Source organism: Alosa sapidissima, chromosome 6, assembly GCF_018492685.1.
Source record: "Alosa sapidissima isolate fAloSap1 chromosome 6, fAloSap1.pri, whole genome shotgun sequence".
Classification (NCBI taxonomy): domain Eukaryota; kingdom Metazoa; phylum Chordata; class Actinopteri; order Clupeiformes; family Clupeidae; genus Alosa; species Alosa sapidissima.
The window spans coordinates 17,563,441-17,578,232 of NC_055962.1; positions in this window are offsets into that span (position 1 = coordinate 17,563,441).

A 14,792-nucleotide genomic window follows, 5' to 3' on the forward strand; every position below is an offset into this window, starting at 1 on the left:
CCCAGTGTTCTAGTCTGTGTAGTAAAATATTGTGATCAACAGTGTCAAATGCTGCACTAAGGTCCAGTAGCACTAGGACTGATGTTTTACCTGAATCTGTGTTGAGGCGTATGTCATTGGAAACTTTAATGAGAGCTGTTTCAGTGCTGTGATTTGCCCGAAAACCAGACTGAAAGTAATCAAAATACCCATTTGATGTTAGGAAGGTGGTTAATTGATTAAAGACTACTTTTTCAATAATTTTGCCAATAAAAGGTAGATTGGATATGGGCCTGTAATTGTTTAGCATGGAGGCATCCAGGCTATTCTTCTTGAGAAGTGGCTTTACAACAGCTGTTTTCAGTGACTTAGGAAAAGTGCCAGACAGCAATGATACATTTACAATTTGAAGGACATCCGCCGCTATGAGGTGAAAAACAGTTTTGAAGAAATTGGTAGGCAGAGTGTCTAAGACACATGTGGAAGGGCTGAGATTCTGTACCGTTTTTTCAAGTGTTTCGTAGTCTATCAAGCTGAACTCTGACATCAAGTTTAGTTTCCCTCTGTTTGTTGCTGGAAGTTCAGGTTGTTGAATTTGTAATCGAGCAGATATTTTGAGTCTGATTTTGTCAATTTTACCTTTAAAAAAAGATGAAAACTCATTGCATTTATTAGTTGAGAGAAGTTCAGGCGCTAATTGTGAGGGGGGATTTGTTAACTTATCAACAGTTGAAAATAGAATACGAGTGTTATTTGAACTTCTATTGATAATGTTAGAAAAGAAAGACTGTCTTGCTTTGCATATTTCAGAGTTATATGTGCGGAGCATCTCTTTATGGATTTCATAGTGGATCTGAAGTTTGTATTTACGCCATTTTCTTTCAGTCTTCCTACACTCTCTTTTTAGAAGTTTAACTGCTGGATTTTGCATCCATGGTGCTTTCTGTTTGTCCTTAACTTTCTTGAATTGTAATGGAGCAATGTCATCCATAATGTTTGCCATTTTTGCATTAAAGTGATCAAATAAGTCTTCAGAGTCTGACAGTTGACTTGACTTTAGTGAAAGTGCTTGCTCAAAGAGAGCACTTGTCTGATCATTTATGATTCTCCTTTTTACCATCATAGCTGTGTTTTGAGTGTGTGGGGACATAGACACATCAAAGAACACGCAAAAATGATCAGATAAGGCCAGGTCTTTAACAGCTGTAGAGACATCGAGACCCTTTGTGATAACAAGGTGTGTGTATGTGTATGTGTGTGTGAGAGGTGAGAGAGAGAGAGTGTGTGTGTGCGTGTGTGTGTTTGTGTGTGTCTTTAGGTTGGCTATGTTTTTCTCTTTGTGAATCTACGCATTGTGAATCTGCTGTGAGGTTACACACTGCCCGAGGCAGAGAACACACCACACACACCTCACAGTGCTCGTCCTCTCTGCCCAGAGCAAAGCCCTCTGCCTGGCCAGTGCCTTCTCCATTCTCTGTCCCAATCCATCACCACCACAAGGATGAATCTGCGGGCTAGCAACAGAGCCCTTCAGATGGAAAGAACATCACTTTTCAGACTTTTAAAAAAAGATGTGTTGAAACGTGTAGAGATTAAACATCCCTGTCATGGCCTTTCACATGGAGGCATCCACATTGCCTTTTTGTCTGCTGTCTTGCTCTCAATATTGCTGCAGCCCATTCTTTCAAGTCAAGTCAAGTCAGTTTTATTTGCATAGTGCATTTAACATGCACAGAGTGCAACCCAAAGAGCTCCACATACAAGACACTGACACATAACAAAAGACAAAAGATGCCGGATGGAGCGGCGTAGTCGCCAGCGTACCCGTGACACCAAAACATACAACAAACAATAAAATAAATAAAAATGTTCTTTCGCACCGCTTTATCTTTGAGCATAGCTTCAAACAGGGGCTCTCAGCTCTGCTACTGCCCTCCACACCCCTGAACTGCCCCCTTCTGCTCCTTACCGATCCGATTGGATTTCTGGCACGGCAGACATTTTTGTCAGGTGTCTTGCAGTGTAGGCAGTCAAACATACAGTGCGAGCATTGCAAATGTACAGCATGATTTACCGTGTCATATGCGAATGGGGGAAAGAAAATGTGCAATGCCTGCCTGGCTTAAGGAAGAGTATCAACCCAATCTTAGAGTCTGCTTGGAACTTCAGCTCTCAGGGAAGTTCAATCAGGGACGTCAATCAGGCTAGAGTGCTGTTCTGTGTGTGAGTGTGTGTGTGTGAGAGAGAGAGTGTGTGTGTGTGTGTGTGTGTGTGAGAGAGAGAGAGAGAGACAGAGAGAGAGAGTGTGTGTGTGTGCATGCGTGCGTGCTCCTGCATAATCTTCACGCAAAAAATAAGTAAGTCAGAGAGTGACAAGAGAATAAACATGTTTTAATGAGATGTTCTGTAGCAGAGATGAGCCAGAGATAAATCTGATGAAGTGTATCATTGAGGCAATGGAGAGGAAAACACACACACACACACACACATTTTAAACCGAGGGCTGATGTTAGCTGAGATTTACTGCCCGGCTTGTCCAGCCGTGTCCAGCACAGTAAATAAGTCTCCCCTTTCTCATCTTTTCCATTATGAGCACAATCACAGTCTCTGAATGAGATGATTGTGCATGCAAAATGCATTGTGGGTAATAGAGGCATACATTCTCATAATTAAAGACCCCCCCTCCCTCTCTCTCTCTCTTAGCTGTAGAAGTTGACAAACCACACCAGCAGGGCAATTAACCAGTGTTATTGTGTTACACCAGTGGAGGAGTGCTACTGTTAGAGGGATGCTTTTATCCAAAGAGACTTAGTATGTAATTTCTTACTAGAGCCAGTTTCCCCAGAGCAACTCAGGTTTAAGTGCAATGCTCAATGGTGGTAGCCGGGAATTGAAGCCTTAAATTTACCAGCGCCCCAGGTCTGGTGCAGATCTGACTGATATAGTCTAACATTGATAGAGAAAATGCCCTCATCTGGCATTTATTGACTTTCATTGTTTTGTTTTTCTATTTCCTGTCGAAGGGTGGTATGGTACGTGTTGTCCTTCCATCGGTCAGAAGTCTGTTTGGCTGGAGGCAGGCCCTTAGTGCTCCCCTAGGCGGTTAGATGGATGTGTGTGTTCTCTCTCATTTACCCAAAACATCACTGGCTGCTGCTGCCCTAGCCAAAGGCTTAATCGGGCATGAGAGGGAAATTAATCCATCTGTTTCATTTCCAGCAACTCACAGACAACAGAGGTCTAACAACCAGCCTGCAAGCTACAAGCCAAATGAGCAAGGACACAGAAGTCCAACACCACTGCTTCTGAATAAAACATGCTACCCTTGGAAGAAGTGTGTTGTGGGTATTTTTCTCTCTTCCATCAGGAGACGGTTTTCTTTTCTCTCCAGGAAGTGAGGATTATAGAGAGAGTTGGACAAACACACATCATGGCACTGATCTCTGTAGTGAGAGAGCACATTCTGCCGGGAGCGTCTGCCAGCACATTGTATATCTGATCCAAGCAGAGACGGGAAGGAGGGGGGGGGGGGGGGGCTAGTGAGGCGAAGACATCACAGAAACAAACCCGTCAGTGTCCACACTCATTAGCCCTGTGTGTTCAGACGCGTGTCAACACGTTTACATCACTCGCCCCAAAACCAGTTCTCGAGAATAAAGGTCGTCACGGGTGAAAACCACACACTGATTCAATCAGGAAAGGAAATTCCACCCCAATCAATGAATGTCCGCCGGCTGTTGCCAAACGCCATCTCGGCTGACGTGGAGACTTTCTTGGGTAGATCTGAAGCGAGTGACAGGAACATTTAGACGGCGTGAGCCGTTTGGCGGTGACCTTTAAACACAGATCTGCGAAATTAGCACTAATGTACACGGGCTCCGGCACGGATGTGGCAGAGACACTGGGGTCAGGTAGGGAGAAGGAGACGAGAGGACGATGAGGAGGAGGAGGAGAGGAGTGATTGATCTGTGGAGGCCTGAAGGCAGCATTGGTGCTGGTTCTCCTAATGAAATGACAGGAGGACGATTAAATTGCTGTGGCCAGGGTCTGGTGCAGAGGAAGCCTCCCAGGGAAGAAGAGGACAAAGGTTCCCGAAGCAGCTACGCATGTGCATGTCTCTCTCTCTCTCTCTCTCTCTCTCTCTCTGTGTGTGTGTGGGGGGGGGGGGGGGGGGGCGTGCGTGCATGCAGGTTGCTCCAGATCTCCCCAGTACTATTAAAAGAGAGGCAGAGGGATAGACCGTTAAGGTGATGCACCATACAGAGATTCTGAGGCAATAAAGTGGCAACAACCTGCAGAGTCCTTCAGGAGGATCTGGTTCCCATGGTGCTTCAGAACACCACAACACCACACCACATACTGAGGACAACACACCACAACATCACCACACACACTGAGGACAACACACCTCAACACCACCACACACACTGATGATAACACACCACAACACCACCACCACCACACACCACACCACACACTGAGGACAACACACACCAACACCACCACCACCACACACCACACCACGCACTGATGATAACACACCACAACACCACCACCACCACACACCACACCACGCACTGAGGACAACACACACCAACACCACCACCACACACACTGAGGACAACACACCTCAACACCACCACACACACTGATGATAACACACCAACACCACCACACACACTGATGATAACACACCACAACACCACCACCACCACACCACTACACACTGAGGACAACACACCTCAACACCACCACACACACTGATGATAACACACCAACACCACCACCACCACACACAGAGGACACATGGACGGATTATGAACTTTCGGGCCTCTGGGCCCAGATGTATTAAGGGCCTCTGGGCCCAGATGTATTAAGGGCCCCCCACTAATTATCGCATATGTGGGAGGGGGGGTTAGGGGGTCCTCCCCCAGAAAAAATGTATTTGTTTGATGTGATGTCCTGCATTCTGGTGCATTTTGGGGATGGCCAATACTAAATTCAATCAGATTCATAGCCTACATCCTGATTTGTTGATATGAGGCAATGATTCCATACAAAGGCTTGGGCATCAGGACCCCCTGACCCCTTGGGGCCCGATAGGCCCGTGCAGTAATCCATCCCTGGGAGGACAACACACCACAACACCACCACACACACTGAGGACAACACACCACAACACCACCACACACACTGAGGACAACACACCACAACACCACCACACACACTGAGGACAACACACCCCAACACCACCACACACACTGAGGACAACACACCCCCAACACCACCACCACCACACACTGAGGACAACACACAACAACATCACCACCACACACTGATGATAACACACCAAAAAACGTCCACCACACGATGACAACAGTGGAGGATAACGGAGTATACTGGGAACCGATGTAGTTTGGTTCAGGCTAGTACAGTTGAAGCAGCTTTACTGCCATAACAAGATAGTCCTGCAAAAGCATCAAACAATGTTAAAAAAATGTGAAACTGTTGGAAAAAAGGGAGTGAAAGTTTTATCTTGCTCTTCATTTTCAAGTGTTTCCACTGTGGCGCTAAAGGAATCCCAGCCCATTGGTGTTGTCTGAGTAGCTCCATGTTTGAATGCTGTTCCTTTGTGTTAACATGCATTTTCACATGAGTGCTTATTTTCTAATGTATTTGTGTAGTTTTAATGACACGCGGAAATCGCCCCACACAGTGCCAAACAGACAAACGAGCTGTTGTGCTGTTGTCAGGGAGATGAAATAGCATTGATTAGGCTGCCACCCTGAAGATGTAATTGTATTGATCAGCAGCGAGATATAAAGGTAAGGATCAATCTTCAGAGTCTAAGCTGTCTCTATAAACATGATTGATAGCAGCTGACGTCTCAATAGATCTAGCCCCAATCGGGTTCAGGTCTGTTTCTGAGAGTGACCCAGGTTAGGGCATGGTTGTGGTTTGGGTTAGGCCCTGATAGTGGCCCAGGTTTGGTGCTAAATAGTGTCAGAGTTAACCACTCTGTGAGATAAATCAGGCAGCAGGTACTAAGCCCTGTTTAATTTTAACATGAGGCTGCAGTTCTCTGCATGCTGTCTACAGTCTGAAGATGTGTGTCCTGCTGACTGCTCTCCCCAGAATGAAGTGATACATTCTGCACACTGTCTTCAGCCTGGTGATGTGTGTCCTACAGGCTCTCCACAGGATGAAGTTTTGCAGGTTGTCTTCAGCCTGGTGATGTGTGTCCTACAGGCTCTCCACAGGATGACGTTTTGCAGGTTGTCTTCAGCCTGATATACCTTCAGCCGGTTCTTTTTCCAACTGATGGTAGATATACATTCTCCACAGGCTGTTCCTGTGTTTTTCAGTATGATGGTGTGTGTGTGTGTGTGTGTGTGTGTGTGTGTGTGTGTGTGTGTGTGTGTGTGTGTGTGTGTGTGTGTGTGTGTGTGTGTGCATGTGTTCTTCAGACTGGTGGTATGTGAATCTGTGTGTAGACTGTGCTGTGTACTCTAGAGGTTCTTCTTATTTGAATGATATGCAGCATGTGTCCTGTGAATGGCTCGCTCCATACTGATCTGTGATGAGTGTGTGCTTGGATCTCTACTGATATTGTGATGTGTGTATGAGGGCATGTGCTCTGCATGACTCTGTGATGATGTGCTGTGTGTGTGTGTGTGTGTGTGAGAGAGAAAGAGAGAGAGAGAGAGAGAGAGTGTGTGTTTGTGTGTGTGTGTGTGTGTGTGCATTGAATTCTGTGCAATGCTCTCTCCATAGTGAGGTTGTGGGTTGTATGTTTCACGCAGGCTGTACTTAACTGTATAGATTTTTTGACTTGATGAAAGCTTGCACCAGTGTGTGATAGGCCTACTCTATGTGTGTGTGTGGGGGGGGGGGGGGGGGGGGGGGGGGTGCGTTTGTGTGTGTGTATGTGTGTGTACCTGTGTGTGTGTCTCTCTCTCTCTCTCTCTCTCCCTTTGCCTCTTGATTGAGTGGATTGGAATGGTTAAAGGCGACTCTCACACTGCTCCAACGAGATGGGCAAACACTGTGCTGCCAGCTAAACTGTCAATCAAATGCCACATAACCTGCCAGGCGCTCCTTCTCTCCTTGACACGATGATGTACAAACACGGACAGGAAATACCCCTGTCACTGAGGATTTACCCAGCCTACTGACTGGCTGAACAGACAACATCAAATGCTGTAGAACCCTCTGGCTTTAATAACTGCCTTAATCCTTATTCTATTCCATTGTATACTGCAACTGTGTCAGATTCACATCTATATTTTATTTTTTTTCCTTAAAAACAGATATTTTAATGCATGCTTTGTGACTGATAAAATACACAAACCATTAATGTGAATATTCATGAAAATTGTGCAAGCTTAGTGGTTCAAGAAGACCATTTAGAAGATTAAACCAATCATTGCCTAGATCGTTTTTACATATTCGTCCTCTCTATTAATAATAATCATCTATATTTTTTTTCTAATGCCAGTGTGAACTTATTCTAGTATAATATTCTAGGCCTGTGTAAATGACACAATATGAAAAGGGCCGTTATTCTATTTGATTATGCACAATACTATTTCTCACTTTTGCATTATTATGAGGACACATTCATCTCTGCATATATAATGCATATATAATACTAATAATGCTCTCTGTGCAGTTGTTGTTGTACTTGTTAAATGAGTTTCAGAACCTGTGAATGACTCTCTCACTGCAGGCCAATGCTGAAATGGCCTCTTGCTCTTCTCTTGTTTGTTGGTTTATTTAGAGAGCCTAATTCATCGCCTTGCGAAGTGGGTGGGTCTCTCTAATAATGCTCTAAACTGGTTTCAAACCTACATTACTGGCAGAGATTCTTATATCAGTCTAGGAGATCATGCGTCTGTAAAATATGACTTGCCTTTTGGTGTGGCCCAGGGGAGCTGCCTTGGTCCCCTGCTCTTTTCCCTATATATGCTTCTGTTGGGAAACATCATAAGTCAGCATAACGTAAACTTCCACAGCTACGCAGATGATACCCAACTGTATATTTCTGTGGAGCCAACTAACCCAGATGGCCTTTGTTTCCTCACTACATGCCTAGCCTTCATTAATCAGTGGATGAGCAAAACATTTTTGAAACTAAATTATGACAAAAACAGAGCTACTTTTGGTTGGACCAAAACCAAAGCGAGACATTGTTCTTAGTAATCTGGGGAACTTGGCACATCAGGTCAAACCAAAAATAACAAGCCTTGGTGTCATCTTAGATGCAGAGCAAAGCTTTAAGCCCCATATAAAGTAACTCAGACAGCCTATTTCCACCTGAGAAATATTGCCAAAGTGCAGCCCTTTTTAACTCAACAAGATGCAGAAAAAATAAATTCATGCCTTTATCACTACAAACTTATTCAAACTTATTAACCCCCCCCCCCCCCCCCCCCGCCTCCCCCCCTCTGGTTTTTACACAAATCGCACCCTGCATAGTAGTATAATAGTATTTCTGATATGTTGCTGATTGGATCATAAACGGCCACAGCAACAAAGGGGAATGACTGACTCTTCTCTAATAACTGTGTTACATGTTATTTTCTATATTTCTGATATGTTGCTGATTGGATCATAAACGGCCACAGCAATGAAGAAAAGTGAAAGTGATTGATAATGACTGACTGACTGTTATTGTGTTACATGCTCCAAATGTAAAGCACTTTGAGCTGCATTCTGTGTATGAAAGGTGCAAATAAAGATTATTATTATTATTATTATTATTACTGATGTGAGTCTCTGTTACCACAGCACCTCACCTCAGACGGCCGTCCGGCCATCACCTTGAGTGACCTGCCCGGCCTGAATGAGAGTTTGCATGGTCAACACTGGAGCCTTGCTTTCCTTTATTTCATGTCCCCTCCTCCTCCCTTCTCCGTGATGTACCCGACAGCTCCGTGTGAAAAACCGAGAGGGTCACGACGAAAGCCCCATCGTCACAGTGGCTGAGTTTTTGATGTGCAAATGAGCGCCACTTCATTTTCAGAGCGTCCATTTTCAAGTGTAAATTACCTGTGGGCTGTGTTGGTGCAGCTGGGCCTGGGTCTCCATTGTCTGGCTTTGCCTTTATTTAAAGCATCTGTGAATTAGTTCTAATCAACCATTTATGCCAGTCAGTATGGACCAGCATCTGTTCACAAAGCAGAGTCTACCATATTATTTCAGCAACAGTCTGTAAAGGTTGCTTCTCTCCATCCACACTACTGTGCCCTATAATACTGTGTATTATAAATAATAATTACATGTTAGATGAGAGGGACTTTGCTTTTTGATATTATTATCTGAGTGATTTCTTGTGTATGATATTCAGAATTTGTATATTAGGTCAAATCTCAGGAGGAGTTTCATCCTTAAAATCGCAAAAGCACCAGAAAAGGGGTTCAACATAGCCTAGAAATCTAGACGCACCATAGCGGCAGCAAATGTAATTTGCAGCCAGGGTAGCAACTCTCCGTTGGCTTACGAGCTGGAAAAATTAAACTTCTATCAGGCCAATCACATTGTGTAGAGTCGGCGACGGTTCCGTGTGAATTTCCTGCTAATTGAAAACAAAGAAGATGGATGCTGCTGCTGGCGAACAGCGCTCTTTAAATCGCGACTCGAATTAAGCTTTTTTAAATTGGCAAAAGTTTGATCAACTAGCCAACTAGCTCCGCTGGTGAGAAAATGCATGGGACTCTTGAGTTGTAGTGCTATCCTATTGCGTGCAGAGGAAATTTGAAAGACAACCGTTTATCCCGGCTCTCGGATTGAGCACTGCCAATGGTAAGTTCCCAGACTCTGCATCTTGATGTGGGTCTGGGCTCGTCAGGCTAGGTCCAACAAGTACTCTAAGAGAACAAATGTGTTTGCATTATCGCAAAAGAGAGAAATGGCTTTCATTTGAAACACATCTGAGCTGGAATCAGACTCAAACACTCCATCTGAGAGGCTTTCCAGTTAATCTTTGTTGTTTTTCCTTTTTCATATAATTTTCATTACTATTATAGCTTTACAAATAAAGCAAAAGAGTACAACATAAACAGCCACTCTGTCTTATTATCACAGGATTCTGGAGGAAAACAAGACTTCACTGAGAACAACAATATTTTACAGCCTGATTTTACAGCCCTACAGCATGAGAGCCTGCCCAACATTCCAGACTTCTGAAATTAGATGGAGCTATGTGTGTTGTGTGGAATATTCCTAGAACTGAAGTAGTCACAAGAGGTTCACCATGACTCTCTCCTTCACCATGACTCTTCTCCTCCTAGCTGTGGCCTACTGGTTAGCACTCTGGACTTATAACCGGAGGGTTGCTGGTTCGAGCCCCGACCAGTGGGCCACGGCTGAAGTGCCCTTGAGCAAGGCACCTAACCCCTCACTGCTCCCTGAGTGCCGCTGTGGTTGCAGGCAGCTCACTGTGCCGGGATTAGTGTGTGCTGTGTTTCACTAATTCACGGATTGGGTTAAATGCAGAGACCAAATTTCCCTCACGGGATCAAAAGAGTGTATATACTTATACTATACTTATTCTGTTTTCATGTCTGCCTCTCTGGTTCAGCAGATGGGAGATATGTTGTAATAAACATCTCTTCTTCCTGATTGTGAGGGATCACATACAGAAACAGGCATCAGAACCAGTAATGCCCTAGAGAACAGGTCACAGTGACCAAGCTCCCCATCCAACTGCACGTATTAAACAAAGAAAACATGGGATGATTAATGATGATGGTGCAGAATGGTGTGCATGGGGCCTCTGCCCAGTGACTCAGTGAATTGAAATATGAGGCCCATGGGGCCTCTGCCCAGTGACCCAGTGAATTGAAATATGAGGCCCTAAAAAGTTAAATGAATATTTCTGTGTACAATACAGGCGGGTGGGTGGTGGGTTTGTGTTCAATAGCATCAGGAAAATAGTCAAATCTGTTTAAGAGCTTAGAGTAATCCCCAATTTCAAAGGCATTGGTGATGTAATACATAATTCTGGATTCATATCACCATATTTCATTATTTGGTATGCACAGAACGCACACACACACACACACACACACACACACACACATACATCTCAATTTGTGATCTGGCTATGAAGGATTGTGTTTATGTTCATTTGTGTTTTTCATTATTTTTGCAGTATAAGTACAGCACAATCAGGACTACAATGCCTTCTTAACTTCCACGATTTGTCTTAATTTCTGCAAGCTGAATGTACGATGTTCCCTTTACCATTACAACATCCGCTTTCCAGTTCTTCCACTAAATCGGAAGCCTGTTGAGTGGAATGTGTAGACTGGACCATAGGGAGATCAACGCCACCTTAGGCTATGGTACCTGTGTCCACACACACACACACACACACACACACACACACACACACACACACCAGGCTCAGCTCACGCTGCATCCAAAGCCACTTGCAGTCATCATTACTATTCCCATCAGCTGGTGTCGCTCGCGGGCAACAAATTAGCATGATACTGAGAAAGTCACTGCTCTCCCTCATACACCCCGCGCCCCCACCTGCACCCCCACCGTGGGAGTGTATGTATGAACCCACATGGCCTTGATGTTGCATTAATCATCACAGCAGGTGGTGTGTGATGGGATCACAGAGCCCTGTGATGTGATGAGCAGCCCACATTGATGGCAGTCTGCTGCTGTGCTGAGTGATGCTGCAGAGAGGGGCAGATGAATTGGTTGCTCCTCTCTCTTTAGAGGGATGGGGAAGAACTGGACTGGTGGAACAGTAGTCGGTCACAGCTATGAAGTGAGCCATCATCACTCTCCAACACCTTAACTCCTCACCAGGGGAGCTTTGACCATTCTACAATGCAACAATACCTCTGTGGTGTGTGCCCTATAAGAGAAATGTATGTATATATGGACTTTGTGGCAGAGTTCAATAATATATTACCACAAACTAATACCTAAATCAGTTGTCCTTGGAGTCAAAGTCTTTCTGATTACTATTTAACTCCATCATGATGACCGTAATGACATGACATGATGACCTTGGCCTCTGATCATCTGAACTGATCATAATGAATAAGGTCAAGCATTCTTGAGAGAAGATTCTAGAAATGTTTTAATGAATCATCCTCTCAGTCAAAGTCACAGACGAGGGGTTGTGTAATGGTGCATTTAGGATTCTGGTGCAGAGGCTTCAAGAGCCCAGAACTTGAATTTTTCACATGCTCTGCTGATAAGTCTTCCTTCTGCTTCTCCCACCAAGAGAATTTGTTATGAAGAAGAATAGAAATGAGAGATTTCCTATGGGTTTGAGGCATGTGCTTTACAAACACACTCATGCACAGACGTACACACACACACACACACAAACAGACACACACACACACACACACACTCCCTCTGGCTAACTCTCTCTCTCTCGCATACACACACACACTCACATACACACTCGCACACACATACACACACCAGCAATTAGACTAATTAGGTAGAAAAGGGAATACAAAATCTGAATTTAAAATTGCTAAGTCATAACTGGGATCCTCGACAGCTGAAGTGCTACAGTATATGTCTGCACCTTATTGTGGGCAATGAACAGTGCATCATGGGTAAGGCAGAATGTTCCTGGGGGAACTTTGGAAAACATTCACTCTCAGCAGAGCAACCATCTTCATTCACACACATGGACAATGCAAAAAAGGCTTTGTGTGTTTGTGTGCTTCCTGATATAATAGGATCAGTATGGCTTTGCCAGTTGCTGTCCCTCCTGCAAATATGAAATATGAAATGCCTCCCACACCACACACACACACACACACACACACACACACACCTGTCAAACACAATGCGTTGGTGAGAGAACAGGTTAGCTTCTTCAAGACTGGCTATACTCTACAGTAAGATGCAAACCCACTGTGAGATGTGTCTAAGAGTACAGTGCCTCTCCTTGTGGGACAGAGTGGATCAGGCTCTCCTCAATGGCCTTGCTCAGTAGTGCTGAGCATCCTCAGTCCAGACGAGTGAGAAAAGTGTGATGTTAACCAACGGACTGAAAACACAGTAACTTGTCTGGTAGCCGTGCTAATGTGCAGAGTGCTGCAAGTGCAGCTTTTAGTGGGGATTTGTTCTGACATAGTGCTAACCCATCAAAACATCACTTAATTCTGCTGTAAGTGCATGTTGTGTGTTATGTCTGTATGCTACTGAGACCCTTGAATTTCCCATTGAGGATCAATAAAGTATCTATCTATCTATCTATCTATCTATCTATCATCTAATTGTTTCCCCCCCTCGATTCTTTCCTAAATATCTTACCCGTGGACTTTCCCCCAGACTGCCTTTGAGTTTCTTATCCAGAGATTATGGTTACTTCGCTCCTGTGCGACACTAAGTCGCATGCTCATTACATCATGATAGCATTGTTTTTGGAAAAAAGGTTTATTACTCATACTATTACATTTTCCATTAATTTTCTCCCATTGATGTCTGGAAAAATCTATATATAAAGAGTTTTAGAGGTAAGGTGGTGTCTGTACCTATTACGGTTTTGGCTGCAGATATGGCTTTGCTGCAGAAAAAATAATAATATGAAAGGGTTAATAATCAGAGCAAAAACAATAGAGTTCCCACAGCTTCCCTGCTCGGACCCCTAATCATTTTACTCTTTTTAGATAGATTTTTTAGTTAGATATATGACTCCTTTTGGCTATCTTGTCCCCCTCTGAAAAGCCTATAGAGGCCAAAGGAGGCCAGCCTGTAAGTTTCATATTCAAGGAGATCTGTGTGCCATTAAACCACAATAAGAACCTGGAAACCCAATTCCCATTTCAATGGGTGACTGACAACATCTAATGTGCCCTAACCATCAAGCGTTAAACCGCTTACCTTGAACAGATTAGTGTAGACAGAGAGAAATGACAAAGGGGAAACAGGCTGCTCCCCGCTTCCTTTCACTGTTTGCTGGCTCCTTATATCCCATTACACGAGTTTCTGCACTGGTGATCAGCGGGGTGGAGGAGCGACCTTGCTGGGGCTGGGGTGGGTGGGTGGGGGGGGGGGGGGGGGCGCAATATCAAATATTTATGACACTGCGGTCTCATCTGTAGACTACACTAGGGTGTATCGAGCGGGTTTTGAACAGTAAGACCACCGCCACCACCCCCTGATCATTGATCCAAAGGCTGACTCGACTATCTTCCTCCTGCTGCCCACATGATGTACAGAGGCTGTAGGCTCTTCACTTCTGGAAACAACACTAGTGACAGGAAGAATATGCTGCGTTAGAGAGAAAAATATCCCAAAAGACTGCATGTCTGGGCAGAGGAGGAGCTTTATTGAATTTGCTCTAGTGGACTTTGCTCTAGTGGAAACCATCACAGTAGGACTTAGTCTTTGAGGCAGAGAAAGAAATAAAGAAAGAAAGAAAGAAAGAAAGAAAGAAAGAAAGATAGAAAAATAATTGCACATCTGTATGTGATGTTGGGAATTGAACAGCATAATGACCAGCAGAGGGCGCTATATGCTCAGTGTAAGGAAATATACTCAATGTAAGAGATTAAGCTCAATGTAATAGTACATTTCCACAATCAAGTGATCTGGATCCACTGCTAAACTGTGAATCAGTAATCAGTTAGTATAGCTTACAGAAGTTTTTGCAATGTAATATCATCCACACTCCTCTTTACACTGGCTAAATGTGACTGTGTGTGTAGTGCACTACTGGCCGTACGTGTCTCTTTAGCATTTCTGAAACTATGGCCTTAAGATGCCTCTCCACAACCTTGAATCTCTCTCTGTTTTTGACCTGATCTAACCTCTCCACT